The sequence below is a fragment of the Triticum urartu genome, chromosome 3A (genome assembly GCF_056163025.1).
Source record: "Triticum urartu cultivar PI428250 chromosome 3A, HENAU_Tu73, whole genome shotgun sequence".
Lineage (NCBI taxonomy): Eukaryota > Viridiplantae > Streptophyta > Magnoliopsida > Poales > Poaceae > Triticum > Triticum urartu.
This window is the reverse complement of record NC_141875.1, coordinates 498625475-498644296: the sequence shown is the minus strand read 5'-3', so window position 1 is coordinate 498644296 and position 18822 is coordinate 498625475.

The following is an 18822-nucleotide window of genomic DNA, read 5'->3' as shown; positions in this document are numbered from 1 at the left end:
CCGATGGGAGTAGGACTCCCCCCTTGGCGCGCCCTCCTCCTAGGCCGGCCTCCTCCCCCCTTGCTCCTTTATATACAGGGGCAGGGGGGCACCTCTAGACACACAAGTTAATCAAGTTGATCTTCTCTTAGCCGTGTGCGGTGTCCCCCTCCGCCATAGTCCACCTCGATAATACTGTAGCGGTGCTTAGGCGAAGCCCTGCGTCGGTAGAACATCAACATCGTCACCACGCCGCCGTGCTGACGAAACTCTCCCTCAACACTCGGCTGGATCGGAGTTAGAGGGACGTCATCGGGCTGAACGTGTGCAGAACTCGGAGGTGCCGTGCGTTCAGTACTTGATCGGTCGGATCGTGAAGACGTACGACTACATCAACCGCGTTGTGCTAATGCTTCCGCTTTCGGTCTACGAGGGTACGTGGACAACACTCTCCCCTCTCGTTGCAATGCATCACCATGATCTTGCATGTGCGTAGGAATTTTTTTGAAATTGCTACGTTCCCCAACATAGGCATCACGTCCGACACAACTAGACCGACTCCTGCATGCATCTACTACTATTACTCCACTCATCGACCGCTATCCAGCATGCATCTAGAGTATTAAGTTAAAAACAGAGTAACGCCTTAAGTAAGATGACTTGCTGTAGAGGGATAGTTTCATGCCATATGATAACAACCCCATCTTGTTATCCTCGATGGCAACGGTACAATACGTGCCTTGCTGCCCCTTCTGTCACTGGGAAAGGACACCGCAAGATCGAACCCAAAGCTAAGCACTTCTCCCATGGCAGGAAAAACCAATCTAGTAGGCCAAACCAAACTGATAATTCAAAGAGACTTGCAAAGATAACCAATCATACATAAAAGAATTCAGAGAAGATTCAAATATTATTCATAGATAGACTGGATCATAAACCCACAATTCATCGGTCTCAACAAACACACCGCAAAAAGAAGATTACATCGAATAGATCTCCACGAGAGAGGGGGAGAACATTGTATTGAGATCCAAAAAGAGAGAAGAAGCCATCTAGCTACTTACTATGGACCCGTAGGTCTGAAGTAAACTACTCACACTTCATCGGAAGGGCTTGGATGATGATGTAGAAGCCCTCCGTGATCGATGCCCCCTCCGGCGGAGCTCCGGAACAGGCCCCAAGATGGGATCTCGTGGATACAGAAAGTTACGGCGGTGGAATCAGGTTTTTGGCTCCGTATCTGATCGTTTGGGGGTACGTGGATATATATAGGAGGAAGAAGTATGTCGGTGGAGCAACAGGGGGCCCACGAGGGTGGAGGGCGCGCCTAGGGGGGGCAGGCGCACCCCCCTACCTCGTGGCCTCCTGTTAATTGGCTTGATGTAGGGTCCAAGTCTCCTGAGCTGTATTCGGTGAGAAAATCACGTTCCCGAAGGTTTCATTCCGTTTGGACTCCGTTTGATATTCCTTTTCTTCGAAACCCTAAAACAGGCAAAAAATAGCAATTCTGGGCTGGGCCTCCGGTTAATAGGTTAGTCCCAAAAATAATATAAAAGTGGATAATAAAGCCCAATAATGTCCAAAACAGTAGATAATATAGTATGGAGCAATCAAAAATTATAGATACGTTGGAGACGTATCACGCGCCGCCGTCCGAATGGTCGCCGCCGGCGTGCCACCGCCGCCAGCCGACGTGGCCAGCCTGGGCCACCACTTGGGTCACTGACCAGTGGCCCCAGGGCCCTCTTTGACTTGTTGACTGCGGTCAATGTGCTGACTGGGCAGCCCCCGGCCACTGACATGTGGGCCCCCTTTGTTAATTAGTCTAATAAACGTTTTATAAATAAAAGTAATTAGATTAACCTAAACACTCACTGACACCTGAGGCCCACACCATAATTAACCCTGCTAGATTAGTTTAATCCACTGTTAAGCTGATAGAGGCTGACATGTGGGTCCAAGTGGCCCCACTGGTCAGGTTTGACCAGGTCAGCCGCTCTGTTGACTGGTGACGTCATCAGCATGCCATGCTGATGTCATATTCCATTTCTGTTAATACTAATAATTTCAAAATATTGTTTAAAACTTTGAAAAATCATATAAAATAATCTGTAACTCGGATGAAAAAGTTTTATACATGAAAGTTGCTCAGAAAAATCCAACGAATCCAAATATGCGGTCCGTTCATCTATCACATGCCCCTAGCATGCTGAACATGGAACGTTCCCTCTTCGGTCATCTGTCTCACACGGGTCCGGAACCAGGAATACCTTCCTGGTTGAATTCTCCCTTCACCTATATCATGTAGCCATACGTTAGGTCACACCTAGCACATCATATTGCCATGTTATGCTTTGTGATGTTGTGTTTGCTTATATTTATTGTTCTTCCCCCTCTTCTCTCCGGTAGACCCCGAGACCGATGCCGCCCCTGTGATCGACTACGTCGACGACGACACTTCTTCCTTTTCAGCAGAGCTTCCAGGCAAGCCCCCCCTTTGATCATCCCGATATCGCCCATTTCCTTTCTCTCATGCTTGCATTAGATTTTGCTACTGTAATTGTTTGCTCCTATTCTGATGCATAGCCTGCTTTTGTAACCTGCTTATTGTTACCTTACCTACTTATCCTAAACTGCTTAGTATAGGTTGGTTAGTGATCCATCAGTGACCCCCACCTTGTCCTTGTTGCCCCTGCTTCATCATCGAAGACCCGATCAACGTAATCAAAGACTAGGTCCTGACACCGCACATCACTTTCCCCTTTTGTTGCTCGACTCTGCAGAGTTACCATCGAGTGCCGCGGGTGGAACCTCATACATCACTCCTGATGAGATCTCTATAGTGTAGCTATACGGTCGAGGTCATCGAGGGTGATTTCCTCCTTAACCACTTCTATTACGGCTCTGTCGTGCAACCCCTCAAGTGTGAACCTCGAGGGTGGATCCTCTTACATTCACCTTGATGATAACATCGAGTGTAATTCACTGGGGATGATTCCTCGGGTTTTCCCCTTGGTGTTAGACACACAATTACTATGGTTACTATGACTTTACACTGAGCCATGTTAGTAAAGACGGGTCGGTCCTGAGGGGTACCCGCGCGAGCTTAATAGTGAGTGATGTGGAGTCGGGTTGACCTGGAAGGTGCCCGTGAGATACTTATGAGGCGTGGCCGAGCATTCTTAGCCCTTGCCGCAAGTACTCGAGACGGGGCGACGAGGTCACATCTTTTGTGAGTCTCTGCTTGTTACCGCGCGTTCCTAATCCACTATGATTTGGATATTTGATCCGAGGGGCCTCTGGCCTGATAGCACTAACCATCACGTGGGCATAGTATGGGCGTTCTGCGTCGTATGCATCAGCCGAAGCTTAATAGACGTCGGCAACTGAGCGGCGCGCGCCGGGTTGGACTGGTAAGCTCCTTCCTTTTTAAGGAGGTAGCTAGGTCTGCTCACCGACCGCCCACGCAACGTGCAGGAGTTCCCGGGGCGATGGCCCAAGACCCCTGGGGGCATAGGTTTAGTCCGGCGTGCTGACCTCTCTATTAAGCCTAGGTCGGGTTGCGGCGTATTGTTTGGCCGAGGCCGGGCATGACTCAGGAAAGTGTGTTTGGCCGGAGTTAATCGAGCGTGGTGGGTAAGTTGGTGCACCCCTGCAGGGAAGAAAACATCTATCGATAGCCTGTCCTACGGTAATGGACACTTGGAGTTGTGTCCTGATCGATACAACTAGAACTGGATACGTGTGATGAGAAATGAATTGTGTATGAGAAATGGATAGTATGCCTCTGGGATTGCTTTCTCGCAGGGAGTTGAGAAAGGATCTCTGGCCGAGGTTGATAACACTACTACTACTTTACATTATGTTGATCTATACTCTTCTATATGCTGCAAGATGCTTGAAGATGCCAGTCTTCGATAGGCTAGGCTTTCCCCTTCTCTTCTGGCATTCTGCAGTTTAGTCCACAGATACAACCCATTCGTTTGATACAGATGCATACTTAGTTTAGATCTGATGTAAGTCTTGCGAGTACTTTGGATGAGTACTCACGGTTGCTTTGCTACCTCTTTTCCCCCATACCCGATTGTTGCGACCAGATGACGGATCCCAGGAGCCAGACGACACCACTGATGATTACTACTACCCTGAGGGTGCCTACTACAACGTGACGGTCGCTGATGACTTGGAGTAGTTAGGAGGCTCCCAGGCAGGAGGCCTTGCCTGTTCGATCGTTGTTGCTTTTGTGCTAGCCTTCTTAAGGCAGACTTGTTAAACTTATGTCTGTACTCAGATATTGTTGCTTCCGCTGACTCTTGTGCTTTCGAGCTGATGTATTCGAGCCCTCGAGGCCCCTGGCTTGTAATATAAAGCTTGTATTATTTTAATTTGTGTCTAGAGTTGTGTTGTGATATCTTCCCATGAGTCCTTGATCTTGATCGTACACATTTGCGTGTATGATTAGTGTACGATTGATACAAGGGCGTCACAAGTTGGTATCAGAGCCGACTGCCTGTAGGAATCCCCCTTCCACACTCTTTGGCCAAAGTTGAGTCTAGTCGATGAAAACTATTTTACTAACATGGCTGTGCGGCCCATGGACCCACGTCGCCATTGGGTGGTATTAGGATCTTTTATTCCTTGTCTATACTCTGGGACTCTGATCTCTCTTCTATTTTCGGGTTAAATGATTTTACTAACTCGAACATTAGGATCTCGTGATCACATCCGCCTGGAGAGCCCCTTATTACCGATGATCGTGTGCTGCACCAGAAGATTCCGAGGTTACTCTATGATGTTCTCTCGAGACACTCGTACCCACCGCCTTTGCAAATTCCCTACCACTGTTATATCCCTATTGATAACTGCTTACACCTGCCGTTCTTACATTCAATCCCATTGATCTTGTACTACAAGATGCCCTGAACTGCTCTCCTTTGTTCCGAGAATCCCCTGAGCTTACTGCCTTGCAGTTCCTTGTCACCTGAATACCCCTACGGATAACTTTGTGCACCTATCGAGTATCCGCTCATCCTCAGTTGATTCATATACTTCACAAAAGTCTTCGTAATACCATTCGTTCTTGTGAAAATCCTCAGCAGCCTATTGTTCTTGAATTTCTTGCTTACTTGCATTATGGTTAATACCATAAGTCTAGTAATCTTATTGTCATCCTTTGTCATTATCATTTTGAGTCCGTTGATACAATATGTTGCGAATGCTCGCAATCCTCAATCAGACCCTAGAATTTATCCTTCCGGCTCAGACGTCATTCTAACATGTGCTGGATCTCGACCAATCTAATCGCCATCGATTGTACCTCTAAGGCTATTCTACCTATCCATCCATAATTAGAGCATTGCTTCCGATCCCTTGCCTTGGAATTCATAATTCCTTTGCAATTGAGCTTTGAGTTAGTCGGTTGTTTCTATAATTTGATCTCCTTGCATTATTTCTTCCTCTGGTTGAATATTGATGCTCACATCAGATCCCTTGTGGACCACCAGACCCCTTTTTTCAGATTTTATCCGACAACGTCCTTCATATTCAATAAGCTTGTGAGCCTTTCCTCGAATACATAATAATTTTGGTAAATTGTATCCTCTGCTTTCTCAAGCATGCTCTACTACCGAGCTTGTGTTATTTATTCTTGAAATTTATGATATATGATCCTAAGATGCCCCGATTGTTGAACCTATGCCTTCCCTAACCTGTGTGAACTTGAAAGTTATGCGGGTTATACTCTACTGGCTTTTCGTAAGATAAAATTTCAAAACTACAGCTTCATCAAGAGCGAGAAATAAAATGAAAGGTTGTGCATTGTAGAAGTGGGAGTCGACCCTGAACCTTTGTGTTCACGCCCACGGACACGGTGTGGAACTTATCGTGAAAGCTCCTTGCAAGGATATTTAATCATTTGAATAATTCTTCCGGTATCATAAATTGGATCCCTTATAGTTATGGTCCTGACCATATTTCCTCCTTGATCCCATTTACTGGGTAAGTTAAAATTACTTATCCTCTGCAAATCATTTCCCCCGTCCAACCTCTACTCCGATTTACCTTCTGGCATCACACCTAGTACTTGATACTGGGAAGCTTTATACCCCATCACATCAGTCCTAGCCTAATCGGCTATATTTTTATCATGTCAACTTTTTAACTGGGTTACCTGGTCCTTATGCCCGGAGCAACTTCCGACGATGAGCTAACCTTACGTCGATCTTCCTCATCTTATCATTTCGCCTTTAACAACAAGCTTAATTTTGAGTTTGTGTCGTACCCATGGTTCCTATAACCTTTCGCTTCATCATTCCTTTGACGTCTCTCTTGGGCGCCGCCGGGCTGGAGCCCACCTCATTCGACTCGGTGCCATTGCTGGCTGGCATTTTTTAGACGCATGTGTGCCGCGGTGGTGACCGTTTTGATGAACATGCCAACTTTCTCTCCTGTTGCAACGAACGAGCATATGTGCTAGTGTTAGACTAATATACGTATGCCGTGCGTCCCGCTGAAGAAAAAAATATCTGCAAGAATCGGGCTCTCCCGGGTGAGGTTGGTAGAAGCCTAGTTTCTCCATCGCTTTTCTTTCTTCCTTCATAAGAAAGAAAAGGCGATCTCGCCTTCCATCGCTAGGGACCCGCCTCCGCCGCCGGTCTTCGTTGGCTCCCCTCCGCCGGTGACTTCGGTCATCGGTGGTGAGGGGGAGTTACCGGATCCACATGTGTGGATCATCTTAGACTCCGTAGTTTAAGTTTTTAGGTTGTTCATCGTCTTTGCTTCAACAGTGGCGATATCAGCGCCGGATAAAATTTCTCCAGATCATACTTTGACGAGTTGATCAGTCCTACGGTTGGGGATGGATTTGAAAATTAGTCTGTTCAAGTAAGGATGGTGTGGCGGCGGTGACATCCTCATGGTGGAGATGTGTCCTCAGATTTCGCCGTTGCGACAACGTTGACTCCAACACTCGCGCGGAGATTGGGAGGTAGTACAGGAGGGGATGCAGATTGTGGTCGCATGCGTCTATTGCAGCCTCTAATGCATCTGAATCTGTGATACAATAGTGACCAGCATACTTAGCCTTCTTTCCTGAAAAAAAATCACAATCGCATGAACTGCTACACTGGCAAAATTTGCAGAACTGATGAGATCATTGCATCTAGTTTTTTTTGCAACACCACAAACATTAAGAACTTGTAGATCTCTTTTCAGTTCAAAAACTGCAACAAGATATGAGATGAGATAATTATAACTACAATGCATCAACAATATAATATAGCAAACAGATGCAATCTATCCAGCCATCCCATGCAACATAGTATTATTTGTAGTGGTGGAATCACCATGTGCACTTGTTACACTAAATAGAGGGGCGAACGAGGCAACACTATCCTCACACCACGACAAGATGAATCAGTTCATTTTTCCTTTCTGGTTGGACACCTTTGGGTCTGTGGAGCCAAACTAGTATTCCAATATCATCGACACGGACACTTGACAACCCGTCTTAACGCATTTGCAGTAACAACACTTGGAGCTCCTAGCATACCAGCTATCTAGCCAAGGACTGATAAATTCTTCAACCAACACAACCAAATCATCATAGGAGTGTGGCAAAAAAAACACTCTTTGGGCACCATATGAGCACATTGCTGATAGAGTAAGTGCACACAGGTAGAACAGCAGATAGAAACACATGAGCACAGAACAAAATGTGATGCCACTGTTGCCGCATTTGCAGAACTAGTCGACAAAATTGTGCTACGAGCCTATAAATGTACTAATTCTGGACTTTTGTTCCTAAGAGCTTCCAGAGCACCACTCAAGAACCACGTGCCCACTTAGCGGCGCAGAAGCAGCGGCCGCTCCATCCTGGCCACCCGCAGTTGGCACTTCCTCCAGACCGGAAGCAGCGGCCTGAATTCACGTGAGTGGAAAGCGACCGAGCGAGATAGACTGAGAGAGAAGGGCGGCGCTACTCGAGTTCCCCAGAGTCAGCCACGACGCGGTCGGCGCCGGGTAACAGAGCGCAAGCTTGGCCTCGAGAATCATCTTGCATAGCTTCTTCTGGTCGATGTCTCTATGCTCGTACAACCATTTCACCCCCCCAACTTTCTGCCTCCAGCCTATCCTCTTCCTCATTGTTCCCAGATCCGGCTCCCCTCACCACCGCTGGAGACGAGACCAAAATCTACCTTTTTTAACAATTATAAACCCTACAGTAATATATTCTCCACCTTCTCTCCAAGGGACGCTACTGGTCATTTTCACGTACTAGGCAATGCCCATGTATTCTCACCCGGGGATGGCCAGCTATTCGTCATCGATATTTACACTTCCATTCGTTACATTGTACGTTGCTTGGTATAAATTTGTGAAGTTTATCAACGAGTAGAATTCCTCGTCTGCAATATCATGACACTTTGCTTACTTGCTATCATATCAAATCATGCATATAGCAAGAAATAAAGCAAGGATCACTACTAGAAAAAGGGCTATAGATAATATGGTCACTAATAGCGCACCAGATATATAGTGCGCCACTACTGTATAGTAGTGGCGCACCATGTGTTGGTGCGCCATTAGTCTAATGTGCACTAGACCCACGATGCGCCACTGTAACAATTTTTTTATTATTTTTCTAAAAAATACTAATGACGCATCAGGGCATAGTGCGCCATTATCATTTTTTTTGCAAAACTACTAATGGCGCACCACAAGCACCCCGCACCTTCCCCCGCTCCACCGCCGCCGAGCACCCCCGCACCCTCCCCGTTCCACCGCCGCCGACGACTCCCCGCACCCTCCCTCACTCAACCGCCGCCGATGACCCACCGCACCCTCCCCCGCTCCGCCACCGCCGACGACCCACCGCACCCTCCCCCGCTCCACTGCCGCCGAGGACACCCCCGCACCCTCCCTCGTTCCACCGCCGCCGACGACCCACCGCACCCTCCCCCGCTCCACCGCCGCCGAGGACACCCCCGCACCCTCCTCCGCTCCACCGCCGCCGACGACCCACCGCACCCTCCCCCGCTCCAGCGCCGCCGACGACCCACCGCACCCTCCCCCGCTCCACCGCCGTCGCCGACCCACCGCACCCCTTCCCCGCTCCACCACCGCCGCTGACCCACCGCACCCTCCCCCGCTCCACCGCCGCCGAGGACCCCCCACACCCTCCCTCGCTCCACCGCCGCCGACGACCCCCCGCACCCTCCCCCGCTCCACCGTCACAAATGAATGCAACTAAAAATCCAAAAAAACAAATTTGATTATATTTTCAAATAACAAATTTGATTATATTTTCAAATAACAAATTTGATGATATTTTTTTTATATTCATAACTATTTTCAAATAACAAATTTGATGATATTTTTTAAAAAATTATTACTGTTTTTATAAAAAATTATTACTGTTTCATATTCATATTCATTTTCTAAAAAATTATTAGATGCAACAAAAAATAATAAAAAAATTCTTATGGCGCACCGCTGGCTGGTGCGCCATTGCTATCTAAAAAGATTACTTATGGCGCACCGCTCGGGGGTGCGCCATTGCTATCAAAAAAACATACTAATGGCGCACCGCTAGGGGGTGCGCCATTAGTAATCTTCAGCTAATTCGCCCGATCCCTTCGTCCCTCCCTCGCCAGATCCACTTCCCCCTCGCCACACCCTCACGCCCCCTCCTTCGGCCGCCCGGTCGTCGTCCCCCGATGTCATAGCCGCGCCACCGTGCTCCCCTTGCTCTGCCGCTGATCCCAGAAGCACTGTCGCGTCTCCCTCGTTCTCCCCGACAGCTCACGCGACCGGAAGAGCCCCGAAGCATCGTCCCCGACCCCTTCTTCCTCTTTCGGCCGCAGAGATCGCCGACGACCCCACGCCGTTCCAGGCCCTCCCTAGTAAGCCCCCTGCCTCCCCTCACCCGCGCCCCTCACTTCTCCGTGGCTCGTGCCTGTCGCGCGCCCTTGGTCTGACTTCTTGGGCTTACCTCGAGCAGGGCCGCGCGCTAGGGTTCCAGCGCCACCGCCGACCTCGTCGCCGCCGTCCCGGACCTCGCCGCCGCCGTCCCTGTACTCGCCGCCGCCGGTACCCACTCCCACCGCAGCCCAGCCGTCCTCCACGGCCCTCTGCACCGGCTGCCCCTCTGCCCTCTGCCGTAGCGGGGACAACAGGAAGCCGCCGTCGTGCCCCTCTGCACCGGCTGCCCACGGTGAGCCATCGTTTCGTATCTACTGCTGTAGCTTGCTCAGAATAGAGGATGATCAGCGGCAGTTTGTACAGTTGTGTTGTGTAGTATGACAAAACATGTAAATGTAAATGTACATTACATTGTTGCTCAACGTCATTTATAACTCTGTCAAATTTAGGCAGACCATAGAATGCAGTAACAAAAATTTAGATTGGTGTTGGAATGCAGTCAAAATTCAGACATGTAGCCTTGCAAGCAAAAGTATATTTGTGGTGCTATAACCTTTTACTCAAAGTGGGTGGATGGATCTACATCAGCCATTTCTACTGCTACTTGTGAGGAGAAGTAGTGATGCCGATAGACGCAACATATATGGCAGTTGACACAATCAGTCGGAGATGCATATAATTTGCTAGAGCATGCGAGAATAATATCTGAATCAAGAATATATATAACTCTTCGAAGCAAAAGAAATGGAAAAAGAAAATTGTACAATCTTTTTTATGAAGATATGCCAAACTCCTCAACAGTTGGTTAGTCTCATTAGGGTAAAATAATAGGATACTTTGTTAAATTAGAAGTCATCAACATGTTGCTGATGAACTGCTGCTGTATCATGTATGATGTATGTGATGCTGCTGATGTATGGTTTTTTTATCAAGAGGCCAAACATTCATCTAGTTTTGCTATGAACTGCTGCTAATGTATGATGTAGTTGTTTCACCTGCTATCTTGCTTACGATTCTGCACTGTGCCATTTAAGAGTTTTTAGATGAACGTCTATAGTGCTTTTTCTTCTCTGCTAACTCCGTTCTGGAGTTGTTGTTGGCCGGTAATAGCATGTTTGAAGTACAATTGTTACCAATGTGGGCTTGTGGAATCCCATGAAAGAAGTCTTGAGTTGGATTCAGTCATAGGATTTTGTGCTATTTCACATTTCCACCGGTACTTGGTCATTGCTGGTAGTCTCATTGTGATCTTCTGAAATGACCCATTGGCGACTTCATTACGCGGGGATAATGATTTTGCAGGTACCCCGAGAGGCCCTTGAGTTTGCCGGAATGTCGATTAACTTCCGTTCCGGCAAATTCGGGTACTCCATATGTCCTATTTTCAGCAAAGGTCATGCTGAAATTTTCCGTGAATTTTAGCATGACTTTGCTAAAAATAGGACATATGGGGTACTTGCGAAAAATGCATGGGCCGGGGTATCTTAGTACTTAATTAAGTAGGATCAACTGCCTCTTGTGTTATAAATATAGAAGTGTGATATCAACTCATAGTTATTACTAATGTCAGTTGCTCGTCATCGATAAACCCTAATCTGGTAGGATGACCTACTAAAAAAGTGTTGGGGAACGTAGTAATTTCAAAAAAATTCCTACGCACACGCAAGATCATGGTGATGCATAGCAACGAGAGGAGAGAGTGTTGTCTATGTACCCTCGTAGACCGAAAGCGGAAGCGTTAGCACAACGCGGTTGATGTAGTCGTACGTCTTCACGATCCGACCGGTCAAGTACAGAACGCACGACACTTCCGAGTTCAGCACACGTTCAACCCGATGACGTTCCTCGAACTCCGATCCAGCCGAGTGTTGAGGGAGAGTTTCGTCAGCACGACAGCATGGTGACGATGTTGATGTTCTACTGATGCAGGGCTTCGCCTAAGCACCGCTACAGTATTATCGAGGTGGACTATGGTGGAGGGGGGCACCGCACACGGCTAAGAGATCAAGAGATCAATTGTTGTTACTTTGGGGTGCCCCCTGTCCCCGTATATAAATGAGTGGAGGAGGGGGAGGGTCGACCCTCTCTATGGCGCGCCCTAGGGGAGTCCTACTCCCACCGGGAGTAGGATTCCCCGTTTCCTAGTAGAACTAGGAGCCCTTCCAAGTAGTAGGAGTAGGATGGAAGGAAAGGGAAGGGAATAGGAGAAGGAAGGAAGGGGGCGCCCCCTCCCTAGTCCAATTCGGACCAGCCCATGGGGAGGGGCGCGGCCACCCTTTGAGGCCTTCCTCTCCTTTCTCGTATGGCCCATTAAGGCCCAATACGAATTCCCGTAACTCCCCGGTACTCTCGAAAATACCCGAATCACTCGGAACCTTTCCGATGTCCGAATATAGTCGTCCAATATAACGATCTTTACGTATCAAACATTTTGAGACTCCTGGCCATGTCCCCGATCTCATTCGGGACTCCGAACTCATTCGGTACATCAAAACACATAAACTCATAATATAACTGTCATCGAACTTTAAGCGTGCGAACCCTACGGGTTCGAGAACTATGTAGACATGACCGAGACACGTCTCCGGTCAATAACCAATGGCGGAACCTGGATGCTCATATTGGCTCCCACATATTCTACGAAGATCTTTATCGACCAGACCGTATAACTACATACGTTGTTCCCTTTGTCATCGGTATGTTACTTGCCCGAGATTAGATCATCGGTATCTCAATACCTAGTTCAATCTCGTTACCGACAAGTCTCTTTACTCGTTCCGTAACACATCATCCCGCAACTAACTCATTAGTTGCAATGCTTGCAAGGCTTATAGTGATGTGCATTACCGAGTGGGCCCAGAGATACTTCTCCGACAATCAGAGTGACAAATCCTAATCTCGAAATACGCCAACCCAACAAGTACCTTCGGAGACACCTGTAGAGCACCTTTATAATCACCCAGTTACATTGTGACGTTTGGTAGCACACAAAGTGTTCCTCCGGTAAACGGGAGTTGCGTAATCTCATAGTCATAGGAACATGTATAAGTCATGAAGAAAGCAATAGCAACAAACCAAACGATCAAGTGTTATGCTAACGGAATGGGTCAAGTCAATCACATCATTCTCTAATCATGTGACCCCGTTAATCAAATGACAACTCATGCCTATGGCTAGGAAACTTAACCATCTTTGATTCAACGAGCTAGTCAAGTAGAGGCATACTAGTGACACTCTGTTTGTCTATGTATTCACACATGTATTATGTTTCCGGTTAATACAATTCTAGCATAAATAATAAACGTTTATCATGAAATAAGGAAATAAATAATAACTTTATTATTGCCTCTAGGGCATATTTCCTTCAGTCTCCAACTTGCACTAGAGTCAATAATCTAGTTCACATCGCCATGTGATTTAACATCAATAGTTCACATCACCATGTGATTAACACCCATAGTTCACATCGTCATGTGACCAACACCCAAAGGGTTTACTAGAGTCAATAATCTAGTTCACATCGCTATGTGATTAATACCCAAAGAGTACTAAGGTGTGATCATGTTTTTCTTGTGAGGGAAGTTTAGTCAACGGGTCTGCCACATTCAGATCCGTATGTATTTTGCAAATTTCTATGTCAACAATGCTCTGTACGGAGCTACTCTAGCTAATTACTCCCACTTTCAATATGTATCCAGGTTGAGACTTTGAGTCATCTGGATCAGTGTTAAAACTTGCATCAACGTAACCCTTTACGACGAACCTTTTGTCACCTCCATAATCGAGAAACATATCCTTATTCCACTAAGGATAATTTTGACCAATGTCCAGTGATCTACTCCTAGATCACTATTGTACTCCCTTGCCAAACTCAGGGCAGGGTATGCAATAGGTCTGGTACACAGCATGGCATACTTTATAGAACCTATGGCTGAGGCATAGGGAATGACTTTCATTCTCTCTCTATCTTCTGCCGTGGTCGGGTTTTGAGTCTTACTCAACTTCACACCTTGTAACACAGGCAAGAACTCCTTCTTTGACTATTCCATTTTGAACTACTTCAAAATCTTGTCAAGGTATGTACTCATTGAAAAACTTATCAAGCGTCTTGATCTATCGCTATAGATCTTGATGCTCAATATGTACGTAGCTTCACAGAGGTCTTTCTTTGAAAAAAAACTCCTTTCAAACATTCCTTTATGCTTTGCAGAATAATTCTACATTATCTCCGATCAACAATATGTCATTCACATATACTTATCAGAAATGTTGTAGTGCTCCCACTCACTTTTCTTGTAAATACAGGCTTCACCGCAAGTCTGTATAAAACTATATGCTTTGATCAACTTATCAAAGCGTGTATTCCAACTCCGAGATGCTTGCACCAGTCCATAGATGAATCGCTGGAGCTTGCATATTTTGTTTGATGGGGAACGTAGTAATTTCAAAAAATTTCCTACGCACACGCAAGATCATGGTGATGCATAGCAACGAGAGGGGAGAGTGTGATCTACATACCTAGTAGATCGACAACGGAAGCGTTTGGTTGATGTAGTCGTACGTCTTCACGGCCCGACCGATCAAGCACCGAAACTACGGCACCTCCGAGTTTTAGCACACGTTCAGCTCGATGACGATCCCCGGACTCCGATCCAGCAAAGTGTCGGGGAAGAGTTCCGTCAGCACGACAGCATGGTGACGATCTTGATGTACTACTGCAGCAGGGCTTCGCCTAAACTCCGCTACAATATTATCGAGGACTATGGTGGAAGGGGGCACCGCACACGGCTAAGAATATGATCACGTGGATCAACTTGTCTCTCTCTGGGGTGCCCCTGCCTCCATATATAAAGGATCAAGAGGGGGAGGCCGGCCGGCCACATATGGCGCGCCAGGAGGAGTCCTACTCCCTCCGGGAGTAGGACTTCTCCCCCAATCCTAGTTGGAATAGGACTCGCGAGGTGGAAAAGAGAGAGAGAGAGAAGGAGGAGGGCGCCGGCCCCCTCTCTCCTTGTCCTATTCGGACTAGGGGGGAGGGGCGCGCGGCCCAAGCCCTGGCTGCCTCTCCTCTTCTTCCACTATGGCCCATTAAGGCCCATATAGCTCCCGGGGGGTTCCAGTAACCTCCCGGTACTCCGGTAAAATCCCGATTTCACTCGGAACACTTCCGATATCCAAACATAGGCTTCCAATATATCAATATTTATGTCTCGACCATTTCGAGACTCCTCGTCATGTCCGTGATCACATCCGGGACTTCGAATAGACTTTGGTACATCAAAATGCATAAACTCATAATATAACTGTCATCGTAACCTTAAGCGTGCGGACCCTACGGGTTCGAGAACAATGTAGACATGACCGAGACATGTCTCCGGTCAATAACCAATAGCGGAACCTGGATGCTCATATTGGCTCCTACATATTCTATGAAGATCTTTATCGGTCAGACCGCATAACAACATACGTTGTTCCCTTTGTCATTGGTATGTTACTTGCCCGAGATTTGATCGTCGGTATTCCAAATACCTAGTTCAATCTCGTTACCGGCAAGTCTCTTTACTCGTTCTATAATACATCATCCCGCAACTAACTCATTGGTTGCAATGCTTGCAAGGCTTAAGTGATGTGCATTACCGAGAGGGCCCAGAGATACCTCTCCGACAATCGGAGTGACAAATCCTAATCTCGAAATACGCCAACCCAACATATACCTTTGGAGACACCTGTAGAGCTCCTTTATAATCACCCAGTTACGTTGTGACGTTTGGTAGCACACAAAGTGTTCCTCCGGCAAACGGGAGTTGCATACTCTCATAGTCATAGGAACATGTATAAGTCATGAAGAAAGCAATAGCAACATACTAAACGATCGGGTGCTAAGCTAATGGAATGGGTCATGTCAATCAGATCATTCACTTAATGATGTGATCCCGTTAATCAAATAACAACTCATTGTTCATGGTTAGGAAACATAACCATGTTTGATTAACAAGCTAGTCAAGTAGAGGCATACTAGTGACACTTTGTTTGTCTATGTACTCACACATGTATTATGTTTCCGGTTAATACAATTCTAGCATGAATAATAAACATTTATCATGATACAAGGAAATAAATAATAACTTTATTATTGCCTCTAGGGCATATTTCCTTCAGTCTCCCACTTGCACTAGAGTCAATAATCTAGATTACACAGTAATGATTCTAACACCCATGGAGCCTTGGTGCTGATCATGATTTGCTCGTGGAAGAGGCTTAGTCAACGGGTCTGCAACATTCAGATCCGTATGTATCTTGCAAATCTCTATGTCTCCCACCTGGACTAGATCCCGGATGGAATTGAAGCGTCTCTTGATGTGCTTGGTTCTCTTGTGAAATCTGGATTCCTTTGCCAAGGCAATTGCACCAGTATTGTCACAAAAGATTTTCATTGGACCCGATGCACTAGGTATGACACCTAGATCGGATATGAACTCCTTCATCCAGACTCCTTCATTTGCTGCTTCCGAAGCAGCTATGTACTCCGCTTCACATGTAGATCCCGCTACAACGCTTTGTTTAGAACTGCACCAACTGACAGCTCCACCGTTTAATGTAAACACGTATCCGGTTTGCGATTTAGAATCGTCCGGATCAGTGTCAAAGCTTGCATCAACGTAACCTTTTACGATGAGCTCTTTGTCACCTCCATATACGAGAAACATATCCTTAGTCCTTTTCAGGTATTTCAGGATGTTCTTGACCGCTGTCCAGTGATCCACTCCTGGATTACTTTGGTACCTCCCTGCTAGACTTATAGCAAGGCACACATCAGGTCTGGTACACAGCATTGCATACATGATAGAGCCTATGGCTGAAGCATAGGGAACATCTTTCATATTCTCTCTATCTTCTGCAGTGGTCGGGCATTGAGTCTTACTCAACTTCACACCTTGTAACACAGGCAAGAACCCTTTCTTTGCTTGATCCATTTTGAACTTCTTCAAAACTTTGTCAAGGTATGTGGTTTGTGAAAGTCCAATTAAGCGTCTTGATCTATCTCTATAGATCTTAATGCCTAATATGTAAGCAGCTTCACCGAGGTCTTTCATTGAAAAACTCTTATTCAAGTATCCCTTTATGCTATCCAGAAATTCTACATCATTTCCAATTAGTAATATGTCATCCACATATAATATCAGAAATGCGACAGAGCTCCCACTCACTTTCTTGTAAATACAGGCTTCTCCAAAAGTCTGTATAAAACCAAATGCTTTGATCACACTATCAAAGCGTTTATTCCAACTCCGAGAGGCTTGCACCAGTCCATAAATGGATCGCTGGAGCTTGCACACTTTGTTAGCTCCCTTTGGATCGACAAAACCTTCTGGTTGCATCATATACAACTCTTCTTCCAGAAATCCATTCAGGAATGCAGTTTTGACATCCATCTGCCAAATTTCATAATCATAAAATGTGGCAATTGCTAACATGATTCAGACAGACTTAAGCATCGCTACGGGTGAGAAGGTCTCATCGTAGTCAATCCCTTGAACTTGTCGAAAACCTTTTGCGACAAGTCGAGCTTTGTAGACAGTAATATTACCGTCAGCGTCAGTCTTCTTCTTGAAGATCCATTTATTCTCAATTTCTTGCCGATCATCGGGCAACTCAACCAAAGTCCATACTTTGTTCTCATACATGGATCCCATCTCAGATTTCATGGCTTCAAGCCACTTTGCGGAATCTGGGCTCACCATCGCTTCTTCATAGTTCGTAGGTTCATCATGATCTAGTAGCATGACTTCCAGAACGGGATTACCATACCACTCTAGTGCGGATCTTACTCTGGATGATCTACGAGGTTCAGTAGTATCTTGTTCTGAAGTTTCATGATCATCATCATTAGCTTCCTCACTAACTGGTGTAGGTGTCACAGAAACAGTTTTCTGTGATGCACTACTTTCCAATAAGGGAGCAGGTACAGTTACCTCGTCAAGTTCTACTTTCCTCCCACTCACTTCTTTCGAGAGAAACTCCTTCTCCAGAAAGTTTCCGAATTTAGCAACAAAAGTCTTGCCTTCGGATCTGTGATAGAAGGTGTATCCTATAGTCTCCTTTGGATATCCTATGAAGACACATTTCTCCGATTTGGGTTCGAGCTTATCAGGTTGAAACTTTTTCACATAAGCTTCGCAGCCCCAAACTTTCAGAAACGACAACTTTGGTTTCTTGCCAAACCACAGTTCATAAGGTGTCGTCTCAATGGATTTTGATGGTGCCCTATTTAACGTGAATGCGGCCGTCTCTAGAGCGTATCCCCAAAACGATAGCGGTAAATCAGTAAGAGACATCATAGATCGCACCATATCCAGTAAAGTACGATTACGACGTTCGGACACACCATTACGCTGTGGTGTTCCGGGTGGTGTGAGTTGCGAAACTATTCCACAATTTTTCAAATGTACACCAAACTCGTAACTCAAATATTCTCCTCCACGATCAGATCGTAGAAACTTTATTTTATTGTTACGATGATTTTCAACTTCACTCTGAAATTCTTTGAACTTTTCAAACGTTTCAGACTTATGTTCCATTAAGTAGATATACCCATATCTGCTTAAATCATCTGTGAAGGTGAGAAAATAACGATATCCGCCACGAGCCTCAATATTCATCGGACCACATACATCTGTATGTATGATTTCCAACAAATCTGTTGCTCTCTCCATAGTACTGGAGAACGGCGTCTTAGTCATCTTGCCCATGAGGCATGGTTCGCAAGTACCAAGTGATTCATAATCAAGTGGTTCCAAAAGTCCATCAGTATGGAGTTTCTTCATGCGCTTTACACGGATATGACCTAAACGGCAGTGCCACAAATAAGTTGCACTATCATTATCAACTCTGCATCTTTTGGCTTCAACATTATGAATATGT